This window comes from Rhipicephalus microplus, unplaced genomic scaffold (assembly GCF_043290135.1).
Source record: "Rhipicephalus microplus isolate Deutch F79 unplaced genomic scaffold, USDA_Rmic scaffold_39, whole genome shotgun sequence".
NCBI lineage: Eukaryota > Metazoa > Arthropoda > Arachnida > Ixodida > Ixodidae > Rhipicephalus > Rhipicephalus microplus.
In genome coordinates, this window is record NW_027464612.1 from 2,472,490 (window position 1) to 2,494,488 (window position 21,999).

A 21,999-nucleotide genomic window follows, 5' to 3' on the forward strand; every position below is an offset into this window, starting at 1 on the left:
ACCTCCAACCTTTCGGTTAACAGCCAATCGCGTTAGCCAATTGCGCCACGGAGACAGTCCTGCTCCACTCTCACCACCATCAGAACATATCTTCTAAGCTATCGGCACAAAGAGAAAAAAGCGCCGCACCACCACCGGGTGGGCTCGAAACTCCAACCTTTCGGTTAACAGCCGATCGCGCTAGCCAATTGCGCCATGGAGACAGTCCTGCTCCACTCTCACCACCATCAGAACATATCTTCAAAGCTATTCCCACAAAGAAAAAAAAGCGCCGCAACACCACCGGGCGGGCTCGAACCTCCAACCTTTCGGTTAACAGCCGATCGCGCTAGCCAATTGCGCCACGGAGACAGTCCTGCTTCACTCTCACCACCATCAGAATATATCTTCAAAGCTATCAGCACAAAGAAAAAAAAGCGCCACACCATCATCGGGTGGGCTCGAACCTCCAACCTTTCGGTTAACAGCCGATCGCGCAAGCCAATTGCGCCACGGAGACAGTCCTGCTCCACACTCACCACCGTCACAACATTTCTTCAGAGCTATCACCCCAAAGAAAAAAAAGCGCCGCACCACCACCGGGTGGGCTCGAACCTCCAACCTTTCAGTTAACAGCCGATCGCGCTAGCCGATTGCGCCACGGAGACAGTCCTGGTCCACTCTCACCACCATCAGAACATATCTTCAAAGCTATCAGCGCAAAGAAAAAAAAGCGCCGCGCCACCACCGGGTGGGCTCGAACCTCCAATCTTTCGGTTAACAGCCGATCGCGCTAACCCATTGCGCCACGGGGACAGTCTTGCTCCACTCTCACCACTATCAGAACATATCTTCAAAGCTATAAGCGCAAAGAAAAAAAAGCGCCGCACCACCACCGGGTGGGCTCGAACCTCCAACCTTTTGGTTAACAGCCGATCGCGCTAGCCAATTGCGCCACAGAGACAGTCTTGCTCCACTCTCAACACCATCAGAACATATCTTCAAAGCTACAAGCGCAAAGAAAAAAAAGCGCCGCACCACCACCGGGTGGGCTCGAACCTCCAACCTTTCGGTTAACAGCCAATCGCACTAGCCAATTGCGCCACGGAGACAGTCCTGCTTCACTCTCACCACCAGAAGAACATATCTTCAAAGCTATTAGCCCAAAGAAAAAAAGCACCGCACCACCACCGGGTGGGCTCGAACTTCCAACCATTCGGTTAACAGCCAATCGCACTAGCCAATTGCGCCACGGAGACAGTCCTGCTTCACTCTCACCACCAGAAGAACATATCTTCAAAGCTATCAGCACAAAGAAAAAAAGCGCCACACCATCATCAGGTGGGCTCGAACCTCCAACCTTTCGGTTAACAGCCGATCGCGCAAGCCAATTGCGCTACGGAGACAGTCCTGCTCCACACTCACCACCGTCAAAACATTTCTTCAGAGCTATCACCCCAAAGAAAAAAAAGCGCCGCACCACCACCGGGTGGGCTCGAACCTCCAACCTTTCAGTTAACAGCCGATCGCGCCAGCCGATTGCGCCACGGAGACAGTCCAGGTCCACTCTCACCACCATCAGAACATATCTTCAAAGCTATCAGCGCAAAGAAAAAAAAGCGCCGCGCCACCACCGGGTGAGCTCGAACGTCCAACCTTTCGGTTAACAGCCGATCGCGCTAACCCATTGCGCCACGGGAAAGTCTTGCTTCACTATCACCACTATCAGAACATATCTTCAAAGCTATCAGCGCAAAGAAAAAAAAGCGCCGCACCACCACCGGGTGGGCTCGAACCTCCAACCTTTCGGTTAACAGCCGATCGCGCTAGCCAATTGCGCCACAGTGACAGTCTTGCTCCACTCTCAACACCATCAGAACATATCTTCAAAATTACAAGCGCAAAGAAAAAAAAGTGCCGCACCACCACCGGGTGGGCTCGAACCTCCAACCTTTCGGTTAACAGCCGATCGCGCTAGCCAATTGCGCCACGGGGACAGTCTTGCTCCACTCTCACCACCATCAGAACATATCTTCAAAGCTATCAGCGCAAAGAAAAAAAAGCGCCGCACCACCACCGGGTGGGCTCGAACCTCCAACCTTTCGGTTAACAGCCGATCGCGCTAGCCAATTGCGCCAGGGAGACAGTCCTGCTCCACTCTCACCACCATCAGAACATATCTTCAAAGCTAACAGCCCAAAGACAAAAAGCACCGCACCACCACCGGGTGGGCTGGAACCTCCAACCTTTCGGTTAACAGCCAATCGCGTTAGCCAATTGCGCCACGGAGACAGTCCTGCTCCACTCTCACCACCATCAGAACGTATCTTCTAAGCTATCGGCACAAAGAGAAAAAAGCGCCGCACCACCTACGGGTGGACTCGAAACTCCAACCTTTCGGTTAACAGCCGATCGCGCAAGCCAATTGCGCCACGGAGACAGTCCTGCTCCACACTCACCACCGTCAAAACATTTCTTCAGAGCTATAACCCCAAAGAAAAAAAAGCGCCGCACCACCACCGGGTGGGCTCGAACCTCCAACCTTTCAGTTAACAGCCGATCGCGCTAGCCGATTGCGCCACGGAGACAGTCCTGGTCCACTCTCACCACCATCAGAACATATCTTCAAAGCTATCAGCGCAAAGAAAAAAAAGCGCCGCGCCACCACCGGGTGGGCTCGAACCTCCAATCTTTCGGTTAACAGCCGATCGCGCTAACCCATTGCGCCACGGGGACAGTCTTGCTCCACTCTCACCACTATCAGAACATATCTTCAAAGCTATAAGCGCAAAGAAAAAAAAGCGCCGCGCCACCACCGGGTGAGCTCGAACCTCCAATCTTTCGGTTAACAGCCGATCGCGCTAACCCATTGCGCCACGGGGACAGTCTTGCTTCACTATCACCACTATCAGAACATATCTTCAAAGCTATCAGCGCAAAGAAAAAAAAGCGCCGCACCACCACCGGGTGGGCTCGAACCTCCAACCTTTCGGTTAACAGCCGATCGCTCTAGCCAATTGCGCCACGAAGACAGTCCTGCTGCACTCTCACCACCATCAGAACATATCTTCAAAGCCATCAGCCCAAAGAAAAAAAAGCACCGCACCACTCCCGGGAGGGATCGAAACTCCAACCTTTTGGTTAACAGCCGATCGCGCTTGCCCATTGCGCCACGGGGACAGTCTTGCTCCACTCTCACCACCATCAGAACATATCTTCAAAGCTATCAGCCCAAAGAAAAAAAAGCGCCGCACCACCACCGGGTGGGCTCGAACCTCCAACCTTTCGGTTAACAGCCAATCGCGTTAGCCAATTGCGCCACGGAGACAGTCCTGCTCCACTCTCACCACCATCAGAACATATCTTCTAAGCTATCGGCACAAAGAGAAAAAAGCGCCGCACCACCACCGGGTGGGCTCGAAACTCCAACCTTTCGGTTAACAGCCGATCGCGCTAGCCAATTGCGCCATGGAGACAGTCCTGCTCCACTCTCACCACCATCAGAACATATCTTCAAAGCTATTCCCACAAAGAAAAAAAAGCGCCGCAACACCACCGGGCGGGCTCGAACCTCCAACCTTTCGGTTAACAGCCGATCGCGCTAGCCAATTGCGCCACGGAGACAGTCCTGCTTCACTCTCACCACCATCAGAACATATCTTCAAAGCTATCAGCACAAAGAAAAAAAAGCGCCACACCATCATCGGGTGGGCTCGAACCTCCAACCTTTCGGTTAACAGCCGATCGCGCAAGCCAATTGCGCCACGGAGACAGTCCTGCTCCACACTCACCACCGTCACAACATTTCTTCAGAGCTATCACCCCAAAGAAAAAAAAGCGCCGCACCACCACCGGGTGGGCTCGAACATCCAACCTTTCAGTTAACAGCCGATCGCGCTAGCCGATTGCGCCACGGAGACAGTCCTGGTCCACTCTCACCACCATCAGAACATATCTTCAAAGCTATCAGCGCAAAGAAAAAAAAGCGCCGCGCCACCACCGGGTGGGCTCGAACCTCCAATCTTTTGGTTAACAGCCGATCGCGCTAACCCATTGCGCCACGGGGACAGTCTTGCTCCACTCTCACCACTATCAGAACATATCTTCAAAGCTATAAGCGCAAAGAAAAAAAAGCGCCGCACCACCACCGGGTGGGCTCGAACCTCCAACCTTTTGGTTAACAGCCGATCGCGCTAGCCAATTGCGCCACAGAGACAGTCTTGCTCCACTCTCAACACCATCAGAACATATCTTCAAAGCTACAAGCGCAAAGAAAAAAAAGCGCCGCACCACCACCGGGTGGGCTCGAACCTCCAACCTTTCGGTTAACAGCCGATCGCGCTAGCCAATTGCGCCACGGGGACAGTCTTGCTCCACTCTCACCACCATCAGAACATATCTTCAAAGCTATCAGCGTAAAGAAAAAAAAGCGCCGCACCACCATCGGGTGGGCTCGAACTTCCAACCTTTCGGTTAACAGCCAATCGCACTAGCCAATTGCGCCACGGAGACAGTCCTGCTTCACTCTCACCACCAGAAGAACATATCTTCAAAGCTATTAGCCCAAAGAAAAAAAGCACCGCACCACCACCGGGTGGGCTCGAACTTCCAACCATTCGGTTAACAGCCAATCGCACTAGCCAATTGCGCCACGGAGACAGTCCTGCTTCACTCTCACCACCAGAAGAACATATCTTCAAAGCTATCAGCACAAAGAAAAAAAGCGCCACACCATCATCAGGTGGGCTCGAACCTCCAACCTTTCGGTTAACAGCCGATCGCGCAAGCCAATTGCGCCACGGAGACAGTCCTGCTCCACACTCACCACCGTCAAAACATTTCTTCAGAGCTATCACCCCAAAGAAAAAAAAGCGCCGCACCACCACCGGGTGGGCTCGAACCTCCAACCTTTCAGTTAACAGCCGATCGCGCCAGCCGATTGCGCCACGGAGACAGTCCTGGTCCACTCTCACCACCATCAGAACATATCTTCAAAGCTATCAGCGCAAAGAAAAAAAAGCGCCGCGCCACCACCGGGTGAGCTCGAACCTCCAACCTTTCGGTTAACAGCCGATCGCGCTAACCCATTGCGCCACGGGAAAGTCTTGCTTCACTATCACCACTATCAGAACATATCTTCAAAGCTATCAGCGCAAAGAAAAAAAAGCGCCGCACCACCACCGGGTGGGCTCGAACCTCCAACCTTTCGGTTAACAGCCGATCGCGCTAGCCAATTGCGCCACAGTGACAGTCTTGCTCCACTCTCAACACCATCAGAACATATCTTCAAAATTACAAGCGCAAAGAAAAAAAAGTGCCGCACCACCACCGGGTGGGCTCGAACCTCCAACCTTTCGGTTAACAGCCGATCGCGCTAGCCAATTGCGCCACGGGGACAGTCTTGCTCCACTCTCACCACCATCAGAACATATCTTCAAAGCTATCAGCGCAAAGAAAAAAAAGCGCCGCACCACCACCGGGTGGGCTCGAACCTCCAACCTTTCGGTTAACAGCCGATCGCGCTAGCCAATTGCGCCAGGGAGACAGTCCTGCTCCACTCTCACCACCATCAGAACATATCTTCAAAGCTAACAGCCCAAAGACAAAAAGCACCGCACCACCACCGGGTGGGCTGGAACCTCCAACCTTTCGGTTAACAGCCAATCGCGTTAGCCAATTGCGCCACGGAGACAGTCCTGCTCCACTCTCACCACCATCAGAACGTATCTTCTAAGCTATCGGCACAAAGAGAAAAAAGCGCCGCACCACCTACGGGTGGACTCGAAACTCCAACCTTTCGGTTAACAGCCGATCGCGCAAGCCAATTGCGCCACGGAGACAGTCCTGCTCCACACTCACCACCGTCAAAACATTTCTTCAGAGCTATCACCCCAAAGAAAAAAAAGCGCCGCACCACCACCGGGTGGGCTCGAACCTCCAACCTTTCAGTTAACAGCCGATCGCGCTAGCCGATTGCGCCACGGAGACAGTCCTGGTCCACTCTCACCACCATCAGAACATATCTTCAAAGCTATCAGCGCAAAGAAAAAAAAGCGCCGCGCCACCACCGGGTGGGCTCGAACCTCCAATCTTTCGGTTAACAGCCGATCGCGCTAACCCATTGCGCCACGGGGACAGTCTTGCTCCACTCTCACCACTATCAGAACATATCTTCAAAGCTATAAGCGCAAAGAAAAAGCGCCGCACCACCACCGGGTGGGCTCGAACCTCCAACCTTTCGGTTAACAGCCGATCGCGCTAGCCAATTGCGCCACGGGGACAGTCTTGCTCCACTCTCACCACCATCAGAACATATCTTCAAAGCTATCAGCGCAAAGAAAAAAAAGCTCCGCACCACCACCGGGTGGGCTCGAACCTCCAACCTTTCGGTTAACAGCCGATCGCGCTAGCCAATTGCGCCAGGGAGACAGTCCTGCTCCACTCTCACCACCATCAGAACATATCTTCAAAGCTATCAGCCCAAAGAAAAAAAGCACCGCACCACCACCGGGTGGGCTGGAACCTCCAACCTTTCGGTTAACAGCCAATCGCGTTAGCCAATTGCGCCACGGAGACAGTCCTGCTCCACTCTCACCACCATCAGAACATATCTTCAAAGCTATCAACACAAAGAGAAAAAAGCGCGGCACCACCACCGGGTGGGCTCGAAACTCCAACCTTTCGGTTAACAGCCGATCGCGCTAGCCAATTGCGCCATGGAGACAGTCCTGCTTCACTCTCACCACCATCAGAACATATTGTTGCGGGTTCGCGGCTATGCAGCTATGCGGGCGGTGCGAAGAAGAGGACGACGACGTTTTTGGGCTGTTCGAAATACACAACGGCTGCCATCTTGACTGCTGGAGTACTTTTCTACTCTAAAGTAGTAAATACATTCGCAACATTTTGGTGGTGGCGCTGGGTACGACGCAAGACGGAACTTCGAAGCGGACGTGTTCTCGACTGCCCGACCATGGCAACAGAAACCAATTCTGCCGCTCCTGTTTCAGCCGCGACTCCGGCGCAGCCTGTACAGCCGGTCGTATTGACGCAACCGCGCGACCCTGGCAACTTCTGCGGCACCGACCATGTTGACGTTGACGACTGGATTCCGAAGTTCGAGCGGTTTGCAGCAGTGTACCGGTGGGACCCTACGATGATGCTCGCCAACGTTGGCTTCTATCTCTGCGGAACAGCTGGCGCGTGGTTCGAGGCTCATGAAGCGGACATAACCAGCTGGGATACTTGCAAACAGAAGCTTCGTGACCTGTTTGGTAAGGCCGTCGGACGCCAGCGGGCCGCTTCTAAAGAACTCTCTGGTCGGGCACAAACTACGACCGAATCATATGTCACCTACATCCTTGACGTTCTCGCCCTTTGCCATCGTGCCGACCCCAACATGTCCGAGGAAGACAAAGTAAGCCATTTACTTAAAGGCATTGCAGATGATGCTTTTAACATACTGGTTTCCAAAGACTGTTCCACCATTGATGACATCATCAAAGAGTGCCGCCGATTCGAAGAGCTGAAGAGTCGCCGGGTCGCCAAGAATTTCTTGCGACTTCCGAACACGGCCGCTACGTCATCTTGCGAGGACCTTCAGCCGCCATGCAGTCAACCACATAACAACGAAAGTGTGGTTCGCATCGTTCGTAGAGAAATCGAGGCCGCGTCTCCGTCTTTTCTGACCCGCCCATCTGATGATCGACCAACGATCTCGTTGATCCAACAGGTCGTGAGAGAGGAGCTGGCAAACGTTGGGCTGCAGCCTGTGTGTTCGTTGACGGAACCTCGGGTCAGTACCATAGCGCCTTCTCCTGCACCAGAAAGATTCCGCCGCTATCGTGATCCTGCTCAGTGGAGGACACAGGACGACAAGCCTATATGTTTTCATTGTCATGGTGTAGGACACATCTCCCGCTACTGTCGTTTCCGCACGTATCCACCTCGGTCGTTTCCTGGCTATCGACGTGACGACAACCACCGGCCCCTGCAGTACAGCGCTCGTGACGATGGACCGTACAATGGCACTCCTGCGACACCAGTCCGCCGGTCCAGCCGTTCGCCGTCCCCGCATGACCGTCGCTCCAGGTCACCTCAGCACCGCCGCTATTCGTCGCCCCACCCTAGTGGACGCCCTTCTTCGGAAAACTGAGCAATGCAGCTCCCGGAGGTGACGCTGCATTGGACTCCCGACCTGAAAACCCTCTGCTGACCTTGACTACGGACAAGAACCTGCTTGATGTAGAAGTGGATGGCCTTCCTGTTACTGCCCTTATTGACACCGGCGCACATATTTCAATTCTGAGCTCTGACCTCCGTGCACGATTAAACAAGGTCCTTACGCCGCCAGAGTCCCTATTTGTACGTGTCGCTAGTGGAGCGACCCCGGCTGTGCTCGGAATGTGCACCGCGCGTGTGAGATTCGCCGACCGCCAGACGTCCGTTCTATTCCATGTTCTCGCTCACTGTCCACATGACGTCATCCTTGGACTCGATTTTTTGTCCGACCACTCCGCTGTAATTGACTGCTCAGCCGGCGTCGTGCAACTTGACTTGCCTGCGGCCACCGAAGAGTCGAAGATGGTACAGAACAAGCTTTCGTGCGCTGAGTTTGTTCGCCTCCCACCCCAAGCCCTAACTTGTGTCACAGTTGAACCATATCCCAGTGTTCCGGATGGGGATTACGTGGTCTTTCCCTCTCCCGGTGTTTTATTGGCCCGCAACGTTTCCTCCCCGTACACCATATTAACTGTCACAGCGAACAAGACGTGCCTTCCTCTTCTGAACTTCGGACTCAGCCCTCAAATCCTACCACAAGGCATTGTTCTCGCCACTCTTTCACCGTCACACGAGTGCCAGATCTCATCAGTGTCACGTGAACTGGCCACAGTCGCCTCGCCGAACCCGCATAGCACCGACGCAGCCAAATCTACACGGCTCAACAATGTAACTAAGATGATTGCCTCAGACCTCTTGCCGTCTCAGGTCAAAGACCTCACTGATCTTCTCACGAGCTATTCGGACATATTTGACTTTGACGGTAGGCCCATAAGTCAAACATCGCAAGTCAAACATCGCATTAATACCGGTGATGCAGCCCCAATTCACAGGCGTCCCTATCGAGTGTCACCATCAGAACGCCAAGTTATCCAACAGGAGGTGAATAAGATGCTCACAAAAGGCATCATAGAGCCCTCATCGAGTCCGTGGGCGTCCCCTGTAGTCTTAGTTAAAAAGAAGGACAATACCTGGCGTTTCTGCGTGGACTATCGGCATTTAAACAAGGTCACCAAAAGGGATGTCTACCCGCTTCCTCGTATTGATGATGCCCTGGACTGCCTTCATGGCGCAACCTATTTTTCTTCGATAGACTTACGCTCCGGTTACTGGCAGATCGCCGTGGACGACCTCGACCGGGAGAAGACCGCCTTTGTAACGCCTGACGGTCTCTACCAATTCAAGGTAATGCCGTTTGGCTTGTGCAATGCGCCGGCAACGTTCGAGCGGATGATGGACACGCTTTTGCGCAGCTTTAAATGGTCTATCTGCCTGTGTTATCTGGACGACGTGATTGTGTTTGCCCCAACCTTTAAGTCTCACCTCGAGCGCCTTTCCTCAATTCTTTCAGTATTTCGAGAGGCTGGGCTCCAACTTAATTCCTCGAAATGCCATTTTGGGCATCGCCAAGTTACTATTCTAGGGCATCTCGTTGACTCCTCCGGCATCCGCCCCGATCCCGACAAAGTCCGAGCTGTCCTGGATTTTCCTGTACCGACTTGTGTCAAGGACGTTCGAAGTTTTGTGGGCCTATGCTCATATTTCCGACGATTTGTCAGAAACTTCGCAGAGGTCGCACGCCCCCTCACTGATCTTTTGAAGAAAGATGTACCATTTGAGTGGGGTCCTGATCAAGGCACGGCCTTTTCCCAGCTCATAACACTTCTGACCACGCCACCGATTCTCGCCCACTTCGACCCGTCTGCTCCAACCGAGGTCCGCACTGATGCTAGTGGCTACGGTATTGGCGCGGTTTTAGCCCAGCGTCAATCCGGTCACGATCGAGTTCTTGCGTATGCCAGCCGGCTCCTTTCTCCTGCCGAACGCAATTACTCTATTACGGAACGCGAGTGCCTGGCGCTTGTATGGGCAGTTGGTAAATTCCGCCCCTATTTATATGGCCGGCCTTTCACAGTTACCACTGACCATCACGCTCTATGCTGGCTTTCAGCCCTCAAAGATCCAACGGGGCGCCTTGCTCGTTGGGCTCTGCGCCTCCAGGAATTCACATACACAGTGGTTTACAAGTCTGGCCGTTTACACCAAGACGCCGACTGCCTCTCTCGGTACCCCGTTGACGCTCCAGATCTAGTAACCGACGACGCGTCCATCTGTATTTCCTCGCTCTCTGCTTTCGGCAACATAGGATGTGAGCAACGGCGTGACGCGTCCCTACGCGAGCTAATCGACCGCCTGAACACAGGCTGTACAGACAGTTCGCTTCGCATGTTCGTTGTCATAGACGGCATTTTATACCGCCGCAACATGCACCATGTGGGAAACGAACTACTACTCGTAATACCCACTCATTTGCACTCGACCGTACTTCAGCAACTACATGATGTACCAACGGCTGGCCACCTTGGTGTTGCCAGAACGTACGACCGTGTCCGCCGACGCTTTTTCTGGCCCGGCCTCTACCGTTCTGTACAACGTTATGTTAGGTCTTGTGAGTCGTGCCAACGCCGCAAAAGGCCAGCGGTACACCCCGCCGGGCTCCTTCAACCGATCGACGTACCTGCCGAGCCTTTCTATCGTGTCGGCCTCGACCTGCTGGGCCCTTTCCCTCTTTCTACCGACGGTAACAGGTGGGTCGCCGTCGCCATAGATTACTCGACCCGTTTCGCAATTACGAGACCTCTTCCAAGCAGCTGCGCTACAGATGTCGCCGACTTTTTGATTCAAGACGTCATCTTACATCATGGTGCTCCTCGTCAACTGGTCACCGATCGCGGTCGCTACTTTTTATCTAAGGTAATTGACGATCTACTTCGTTCTTGTGCAACCAAGCACAAGCTTACGACGGCCTACCATCCTCAAACAAACGGCCTCACAGAACGTCTGAATCGCACACTCACTGACATGCTCGCCATGTACGTGTCGACGGATCATCGTGACTGGGACATTGCGCTACCCTTTGTCACTTTCGCTTACAATAGCTCACGCCACGACACTGCTGGATATTCTCCCTTTTACCTTTTGTATGGAAGAGACCCGACATTGCCGTTCGACACGCTTGTACCCAACCCTACCGACCTGTCCACAGCATATGCTCGCCGCGCTATTAGCACCGCGGAGAAAGCCCGCCAGATTGCCCACCAGCGCCTTTCGGACTCGCAGCTCCGTCAGAAACGTAGCTATGACAGCCACCATCGGGACGTCCACTTTAGTCCAGGTGACCTCGTTCTTCTGTGGACTCCGTCGCGACATGTTGGTCTGGCTGAAAAGCTTCTACCCAAGTATTCCGGACCTTATCGTGTGCTACGGCAGGTAACTGATGTTACCTATGAAATAGCACCTCTAAACCCTTCGATACCTTCCACATCTTCCGACATCGTCCACGTCGCTCGCCTCAAGCCGTACATCTCGTCCAACACCTGCTAACAAGCGCCGGGTCGGCGCTTTTCGCCGCCGGAGGTCGATGTTGCGGGTTCGCGGCTATGCAGCTATGCGGGCGGTGCGAAGAAGAGGACGACGACGTTTTTGGGCTGTTCGAAATACACAACGGCTGCCATCTTGACTGCTGGAGTACTTTTCTACTCTAAAGTAGTAAATACATTCGCAACAATATCTTCAAAGCTATTACCACAAAGAAAAAAAAGCGCCGCAACACCACCGGGTGGGCTCGAACCTCCAACCTTTCGGTTAACAGCCGATCGCGCTAGCCAATTGCGCCACGAAGACAGTCCTGCTGCACTCTCACCACCATCAGAACATATCTTCAAAGCTATTACCGCAAAGAAAAAAGCAACACACCACTCCCGGGAGGGCTCGAAATTCCAACCTTTCGGTTAACAGCCGATCGCGCTAGCCCATTGCGCCACGGAGACAGTCTTGCTCCACTCTCACCACCATTAGAACATATCTTTCAAGCTATCAGCCGAAAGAAAAAAAAGCGCCGCACCACCACCGGGTGGGCTCGAACCTTCAACCTTTCGGTTAACAGCCGATCGCACTAGCCAATTGCGCCACGGAGGCAGTCGTGCTCCACTCTTACCACCATCAGAACATATCTTCAAAGCTATCGCCCCAAAGAAAAAAAAGCAACACACCACTCCCGGGAGGGCTCGAACCTCCAACTTTTCGGTTAACAGCCGATCGCGCTGGCCAATTGCTCCACGGAGACAGTCCTGCTCCACTCTCACCACCATTAGAACATATCTTTCAAGCTATCAGCCGAAAGAAAAAAAAGCGCCGCACCACCACCGGGTGGGCTCGAAACTCCCACCTTTTGGTTAACGGCCGATCGCGCTAGCCAATTGCGCCACGGAGACAATCGTGCTCCACGCTCACCACCATCAGAAAATATCTTCAAAGCTATCATCGCAAAGAAAAAAGCAACACACCCCACCCGGGAGGGCTCGAACCTCCAACTTTTTGGTTAACAGCCGATCGCGCTAGCCAATGGCGCCACGGGGACAGTCCTGCTCCACTCTCACCACCGTCAGAACATTTCTTCAGAGCTATCAGCCTAAAGAAAAAAAAGCCGCACCACCACCGGGTGGGCTCGAACCTACAACCTTTCGGTTAACAGCCAATCGCACTAGCCAATTGCGCCACAGAGACAGTCGTGCTTCACTCTCACCACCGTCAGATCATTTCTTCAGAGCTATCGCCCCAAAGAAAAAAAAGCGCCGCATCACCACCGGGTGGGCTCGAACCTCCAACCTTTCGGTTAAAAGTTGATCGCGCTAGCCAATTGCGCCACGGAGACAGTCCTGCTCCACTCTCATCACCGTCAGAACATTTCTTCAGAGCTATCAGCCCAAAGAAGAGAAAGCGCCGCACCACCACCGGGTAGGCTCGAAACTCCCACCTTTCGTTTATCAGCCGATCGCGCTAGCCAATTGCGCCATGGAGACAGTCCTGCTCCACTCTCACCACCATCAGAACATATCTTCAAAGCTATTAGCCCAAAGAAAAAAAGCACCGCACCACCACCGGGTGGGCTCGAACTTCCAACCTTTCGGTTAACAGCCAATCGCGCTAGCCAATTGCGCCACGGAGACAGTCCTGCTTCACTCTCACCACCAGCAGAACATATCTTCAAAGCTATCAGCACAAAGAAAAAAAAGCGCCACACCATCATCATGTGGGCTCGAACCTCCAACCTTTCGGTTAACAGCCGATCGCGCAAGCCAATTGCGCCACGGAGACAGTCCTGCTCCACACTCACCACCGTCAAAACATTTCTTCAGAGCTATCACCCCAAAGAAAAAAAAGCGCCGCACCACCACCGGGTGGGCTCGAACCTCCAACCTTTCAGTTAACAGCCGATCGCGCCAGCCGATTGCGCCACGGAGACAGTCCTGGTCCACTCTCACCACCATCAGAACATATCTTCAAAGCTATCAGCGCAAAGAAAAAAAAGCGCCGCGCCACCACCGGGTGAGCTCGAACCTCCAACCTTTCGGATAACAGCCGATCGCGCTAACCCATTGCGCCATGGGGACAGTCTTGCTTCACTATCACCACTATCAGAACATATCTTCAAAGCTATCAGCGCAAAGAAAAAAAAGCGCCGCACCACCACCGGGTGGGCTCGAACCTCCAACCTTTCGGTTAACAGCCGATCGCGCTAGCCAATTGCGCCACAGTGACAGTCTTGCTCCACTCTCAACACCATCAGAACATATCTTCAAAGCTACAAGCGCAAAGAAAAAAAAGCGCCGCACCACAACCGGGTGGGCTCGAACCTCCAACCTTTCGGTTAACAGCCGATCGCGCTAGCCAATTGCGCCACGGGGACAGTCTTGCTCCACTCTCACCACCATCAGAACATATCTTCAAAGCTATCAGCGCAAAGAAAAAAAAGCGCCGCACCACCACCGGGTGGGCTCGAACCTCCAACCTTTCGGTTAACAGCCGATCGCGCTAGCCAATTGCGCCAGGGAGACAGTCCTGCTCCACTCTCACCACCATCAGAACATATCTTCAAAGCTAACAGCCCAAAGACAGAAAGCACCGCACCACCACCGGGTGGGCTGGAACCTCCAACCTTTCGGTTAACAGCCAATCGCGTTAGCCAATTGCGCCACGGAGACAGTCCTGCTCCACTCTCACCACCATCAGAACATATCTTCTAAGCTATCGGCACAAAGAGAAAAAAACGCCGCACCACCACCGGGTGGGCTCGAAACTCCAACCTTTCGGTTAACAGCCGATCGCGCTAGCCAATTGCGCCATGGAGACAGTCCTGCTCCACTCTCACCACCATCAGAACATATCTTCAAAGCTATTCCCCCAAAGAAAAAAAAGCGCCGCAACACCACCGGGCGGGCTCGAACCTCCAACCTTTCGGTTAACAGCCGATCGCGCTAGCCAATTGCGCCACGGAGACAGTCCTGCTTCACTCTCACCACCATCAGAACATATCTTCAAAGCTATCAGCACAAAGAAAAAAAAGCGCCACACCATCATCGGGTGGGCTCGAACCTCCAACCTTTCGGTTAACAGCCGATCGCGCAAGCCAATTGCGCCACGGAGACAGTCCTGCTCCACACTCACCACCGTCACAACATTTCTTCAGAGCTATCACCCCAAAGAAAAAAAAGCGCCGCACCACCACCGGGTGGGCTCGAACCTCCAACCTTTCAGTTAACAGCCGATCGCGCTAGCCGATTGCGCCACGGAGACAGTCCTGGTCCACTCTCACCACCATCAGAACATATCTTCAAAGCTATCAGCGCAAAGAAAAAAAAGCGCCGCGCCACCACCGGGTGGGCTCGAACCTCCAATCTTTCGGTTAACAGCCGATCGCGCTAACCCATTGCGCCACGGGGACAGTCTTGCTCCACTCTCACCACTATCAGAACATATCTTCAAAGCTATAAGCGCAAAGAAAAAAAAGCGCCGCACCACCACCGGGTGGGCTCGAACCTCCAACCTTTCGGTTAACAGCCGATCGCGCTAGCCAATTGCGCCACAGAGACAGTCTTGCTCCACTCTCAACACCTTCAGAACATATCTTCAAAGCTACAAGCGCAAAGAAAAAAAAGCGCCGCACCACCACCGGGTGGGCTCGAACCTCCAACCTTTCGGTTAACAGCCGATCGCGCTAGCCAATTGCGCCACGGGGACAGTCTTGCTCCACTCTCACCACCATCAGAACATATCTTCTAAGCTATCAGCGTAAAGAAAAAAAAGCGCCGCACCACCATCGGGTGGGCTCGAACCTCCAACCTTTCGGTTAACAGCCGATCGCGCTAGCCAATTGCGCCAGGGAGAGAGTCCTGCTCCACTCTCACCACCATCAGAACATATCTTCAAAGCTATCAGCCCAAAGAAAGAAAGCACCGCACCACCACCGGGTGGGCTGGAACCTCCAACCTTTCGGTTAACAGCCAATCGCGTTAGCCAATTGCGCCACGGAGACAGTCCTGCTCCACTCTCACCACCATCAGAACATATCTTCAAAGCTATCAGCACAAAGAGAAAAAAGCGCCGCACCACCACCGGGTGGGCTCGAAACTCCAACCTTTCGGTTAACAGCCGATCGCGCTAGCCAATTGCGCCATGGAGACAGTCCTGCTCCACTCTCACCACCATCAGAACATATCTTCAAAGCTATTACCACAAAGAAAAAAAAGCGCCGCAACACCACCGGGTGGGCTCGAACCTCCAACCTTTCGGTTAACAGCCGATCGCGCTAGCCAATTGCGCCACGAAGACAGTCCTGCTGCACTCTCACCACCATCAGAACATATCTTCAAAGCTATTACCGCAAAGAAAAAAGCAACACACCACTCCCGGGAGGGCTCGAAATTCCAACCTTTCGGTTAACAGCCGATCGCGCTAGCCCATTGCGCCACGGAGACAGTCTTGCTCCACTCTCACCACCATAAGAACATATCTTCAAACTATCAGCGCAGAAAAAAGCGCCGCACCACCACCAGGTGGGCTCGAACCTTCAACCTTTCGGTTAACAGCCGATCGCACTAGCCAATTGCGCCACGGAGGCAGTCGTGCTCCACTCTTACCACCATCAGAACATATCTTCAAAGCTATCGCCCCAAAGAAAAAAAAGCAACACACCACTCCCGGGAGGGCTCGAACCTCCAACTTTTCGGTTAACAGCCGATCGCGCTGGCCAATTGCTCCACGGAGACAGTCCTGCTCCACTCTCACCACCATTAGAACATATCTTTCAAGCTATCAGCCGAAAGAAAAAAAAGCGCCGCACCACCACCGGGTGGGCTCGAAACTCCCACCTTTTGGTTAACGGCCGATCGCGCTAGCCAATTGCGCCACGGAGACAATCGTGCTCCACGCTCACCACCATCAGAAAATATCTTCAAAGCTATCATCGCAAAGAAAAAAGCAACACACCCCACCCGGGAAGGCTCGAACCTCCAACTTTTTGGTTAACAGCCGATCGCGCTAGCCAATGGCGCCACGGGGACAGTCCTGCTCCACTCTCACCACCGTCAGAACATATCTTCAAAGCTATCAGCACAAAGAAAAAAAAGCGCCACACCATCATCGGGTGGGCTCGAACCTCCAACCTTTCGGTTAACGGCCGATCGCGCAAGCCAATTGCGCCACGGAGACAGTCCTGCTCCACACTCACCACCGTCAAAACATTTCTTCAGAGCTATCACCCCCCCCCCAAAAAAAAGCGCCGCACCACCACCGGGTGGGCTCGAACCTCCAACCTTTCAGTTAACAGCCGATTGCGCCAGCCGATTGCACCACGGAGACAGTCCTGGTCCACTCTCACCACCATCAGAACATATCTTCAAAGCTATCAGCGCAAAGAAAAAAAAGCACCGCGCCACCACCGGGTGAGCTCGAACCTCCAACCTTTCGGTTAACAGCCGATCGCGCTAACCCATTGCGCCACGGGGACAGTCTTGCTTCACTATCACCACTATCAGAACATATCTTCAAAGCTATCAGCGCAAAGAAAAAAAAGCGCCGCACCACCACCGGGTGGGCTCGAACCTCCAACCTTTCGGTTAACAGCCGATCGCGCTAGCCAATTGCGCCACAGTGACAGTCTTGCTCCACTCTCAACACCATCAGAACATATCTTCAAAGCTACAAGCGCAAAGAAAAAAAAGCGCCGCACCACCACCGGGTGGGCTCGAACCTCCAACCTTACGGTTAACAGCCGATCGCGCTAGCCAATTGCGCCACGGAGACAGTCCTGCTCCACTCTCACCACCATCAGAACATATCTTCAAAGCTATTAGCCCACAGAAAAAAAGCACCGCACCACCACCGGGTGGGCTCGAACTTCCAACCTTTCGGTTAACAGCCAATCGCGCTAGCCAATTGCGCCACGGAGACAGTCCTGCTTCACTCTCACCACCAGCAGAACATATCTTCAAAGCTATCAGCACAAAGAAAAAAAGCGCCACACCATCATCGGGTGGGCTCGAACCTCCAACCTTTCGGTTAACAGCCGATCGCGCAAGCCAATTGCGCCACGGAGACAGTCCTGCTCCACACTCACCACCGTCAAAACATTTCTTCAGAGCTATCACCCCAAAGAAAAAAAGCGCCGCACCACCACCGGGTGAGCTCGAACCTCCAACCTTTCAGTTAACAGCCGATCGCGCCAGCCGATTGCGCCACGGAGACAGTCCTGGTCCACTCTCACCACCATCAGAACATATCTTCAAAGCTATCAGCGCAAAGAAAAAAAAGCGCCGCGCCACCACCGGGTGAGCTCGAACCTCCAACCTTTCGGTTAACAGCCGATCGCGCTAACCCATCGCGCCACGGGGACAGTCCTGCTCCACTCTCACCACCATAAGAACATATCTTCAAAGCTATTACCACAAAGAAAAAAGCAACACACCACTCCCGGGAGGGCTCGAAACTCCAACCTTTCGGTAAACAGCCAATCGCGCTAGCCCAATGCGCCACGGAGACAGTCTTGCTCCACTCTCAACACCATCAGAACATATCTTCAAAGCTATCAGCGCAAAGAAGAAAAAGCGCCGCACCACCACCGGGTGGGCTCGAACCTCCAACCTTTCGGTTAACAGCCGATCGCGCTAGCCAATCGCGCCACGGAGGCAGTCGTGCTCCACTCTTACCACCATCAGAACATATCTTCAAAGCTATCGCCCCAAAGAAAAAAAAGCAACACACCACTCCCGGGAGGGCTCGAACCTCCAACTTTTCGGTTAACAGCCGATCGCGCTGGCCAATTGCTCCACGGAGACAATCCTGCTCCACTCTCACCACCATTAGAACATATCTTTCAAGCTATCAGCCGAAAGAAAAAAAAGCGCCGCACCACCACCGGGTGGGCTCGAAACTCCCACCTTTTGGTTAACGGCCGATCGCGCTAGCCAATTGCGCCACGGAGACAATCGTGCTCCACGCTCACCACCATCAGAAAATATCTTCAAAGCTATCATCGCAAAGAAAAAAGCAACACACCCCACCCGGGAGGGCTCGAACCTCCAACTTTTTGGTTAACAGCCGATCGCGCTAGCCAATGGCGCCACGGGGACAGTCCTGCTCCACTCTCACCACCGTCAGAACATATCTTCAAAGCTATCAGCACAAAGAAAAAAAAGCGCCACACCATCATCGGGTGGGCTCGAACCTCCAACCTTTCGGTTAACAGCCGATCGCGCAAGCCAATTGCGCCACGGAGACAGTCCTGCTCCACACTCACCACCGTCAAAACATTTCTTCAGAGCTATCACCCCAAAGAAAAAAAAAGCGCCGCACCACCACCGGGTGGGCTCGAACCTCCAACCTTTCAGTTAACAGCCGATTGCACCAGCCGATTGCGCCACGGAGACAGTCCTGGTCCACTCTCACCACCATCAGAACATATCTTCAAAGCTATCAGCGCAAAGAAAAAAAAGCGCCGCGCCACCACCGGGTGAGCTCGAACCTCCAACCTTTCAGTTAACAGCCGATCGCGCTAACCCATTGCGCCACGGGGACAGTCTTGCTTCGCTATCACCACTATCAGAACATATCTTCAAAGCTATCAGCGCAAAGAAAAAAAAGCGCCGCACCACCACCGGGTGGGCTCGAACCTCCAACCTTTCGGTTAACAGCCGATCGCGCTAGCCAATTGCGCCACAGTGACAGTCTTGCTCCACTCTCAACACCATCAGAACATATCTTCAAAGCTACAAGCGCAAAGAAAAAAAAGCGCCGCACCACCACCGGGTGGGCTCGAACCTCCAACCTTACGGTTAACAGCCGATCGCGCTAGCCAATTGCGCCACGGGGACAGTCTTGCTCCACTCTCACCACCATCAGAACATATCTTCAAAGCTATCAGCGCAAAGAAAAAAAAGCGCCGCACCACCACCGGGTGGGCTCGAACCTCCAACCTTTCGGTTAACAGCCGATCGCGCTAGCCAATTGCGCCAGGGAGACAGTCCTGCTCCGCTCTCACCACCATCAGAACATATCTTCAAAGCTAACAGCCCAAAGACAAAAAGCACCGCACCACCACCGGGTGGGCTGGAACCTCCAATCTTTCGGTTAACAGCCAATCGCGTTAGCCAATTGCGCCACGGAGACAGTCCTGCTTCACTCTCACCACCAGCAGAACATATCTTCAAAGCTATCAGCACAAAGAAAAAAAAGCGCCACACCATCATCGGGTGGGCTCGAACCTCCGACCTTTCGGTTAACAGCCGATCGCGCAAGCCAATTGCGCCACGGAGACAGTCCTGCTCCACACTCACCACCGTCAAAACATTTCTTCAGAGCTATCACCCCAAAGAAAAAAAGCGCCGCACCACCACCGGGTGAGCTCGAACCTCCAACCTTTCAGTTAACAGCCGATCGCGCCAGCCGATTGCGCCACGGAGACAGTCCTGGTCCACTCTCACCACCATCAGAACATATCTTCAAAGCTATCAGCGCAAAGAAAAAAAAGCGCCGCGCCACCACCGGGTGAGCTCGAACCTCCAACCTTTCGGTTAACAGCCGATCGCGCTAACCCATTGCGCCACGGGGACAGTCCTGCTCCACTCTCACCACCATAAGAACATATCTTCAAAGCTATTACCACAAAGAAAAAAGCAACACACCACTCCGGGGAGGGCTCGAAACTCCCACCTTTCGGTTAACAGCCCTTCGCGCTAGCCCTATGCGCCACGGGGACAGTCTTGCTCCACTCTCACCACTATCAGAACATATCTTCAAAGCTATCAGCGCAAAGAAAAAAAAGCGCCGCACCACCACCGGGTGGGCTCGAACCTCCAGCCTTTCGGTTAATAGCCGATCGCGCAAGCCAATTGCGCCACGGAAACAGTCATGCTCCACTTTCACCACCATCAGAACATATCTTCAAAGCTTTCAGCCCAAAGAAAAAAAGCACCGCACCACCACCGGGTGGGCTGGAACCTCCAACCTTTCGGTTAACAGCCAATCGCGTTAGCCAATTGCGCCACGGAGACAGTCCTGCTCCACTCTCACCACCATCAGAAAATATCTTCAAAGCTATCAGCACAAAGAGAAAAAAGCGCCGCACCACCACCGGGTGGGCTCGAAACTCCAACCTTTCGGTTAACAGCCGATCGCGCTAGCCAATTGCGCCATAGAGACAGTCCTGCTCCACTCTCACCACCATCAGAACATATCTTCAAAGCTATTACCACAAAGAAAAAAAAGCGCCGCAACACCACCGGGTGGGCTCGAACCTCCAACCTTTCGGTTAACAGCCGATCGCGCTAGCCAATCGCGCCACGAAGACAGTCCTGCTGCACTCTCACCACCATCAGAACATATCTTCAAAGCTATTACCGCAAAGAAAAAAGCAACACACCACTCCCGGGAGGGCTCGAAATTCCAACGTTTCGGTTAACAGCCGATCGAGCTAGCCCATTGCGCCACGGAGACAGTCTTGCTCCACTCTCACCACCATCAGAACATATCTTCAAAGCTATCAGCGCAAAGAAAAAAAAGCGCCGCACCACCACCGGGTGGGCTCGAACCTCCAACTTTTCGGTTAACAGCCGATCGCGCTAGCCAATTGCGCCACAGAGACAGTCTTGCTCCACTCTCAACACCATCAGAACATATCTTCAAAGCTACAAGCGCAAAGAAAAAAAAGCGCCGCACCACCACCGGGTGGGCTCGAACCTCCAACCTTTCGGTTAACAGCCAATCGCGTTAGCCAATTGCGCCACAGAGACAGTCCTGCTCCACTCTCACCACCATCAGAACATATCTTCAAAGCTATCAGCACAAAGAGAAAAAAGCGCCGCACCACCACCGGGTGGGCTCGAAACTTCAACCTTTCGGTTAACAGCCGATCGCGCTAGCCAATTGCGCCATGGAGACAGTCCTCCTCCACTCTCACCACCATCAGAACAAATCTTCAAAGCTATTACCACAAAGAAAAAAGCAACACACCACTCCTGGGAGGGCTCGAAACTCCAACATTTGGGTTAACAGCCGATCGCGCTAACCAATTGCGCCACGGAGACAGTCCTGCTCCACTCTCACCACCATCAGAACATATCTTCAAAGCTATCAGCACAAAGAAAAAAAAACGCCGCACCACCACCGGGTGGGCTCGAACCTCCAACCTTTCGGTTAACAGCCGATCGCGCAAGCCAATTGCGCCACGGAGACAGTCCTGCTCCACTCTCACCACCATCAGAACATATCTTCAAAGCTATCGGCCCAAAGAAAAAAAGCACCGCACCACCACCGGGTGGGCTCGAACCTCCAACCTTTCGGTCAATAGGTAATCGCGCTAGCCAATTGCGCCACGGAGAAAGTCCTGCTCCACTCTCACCACCA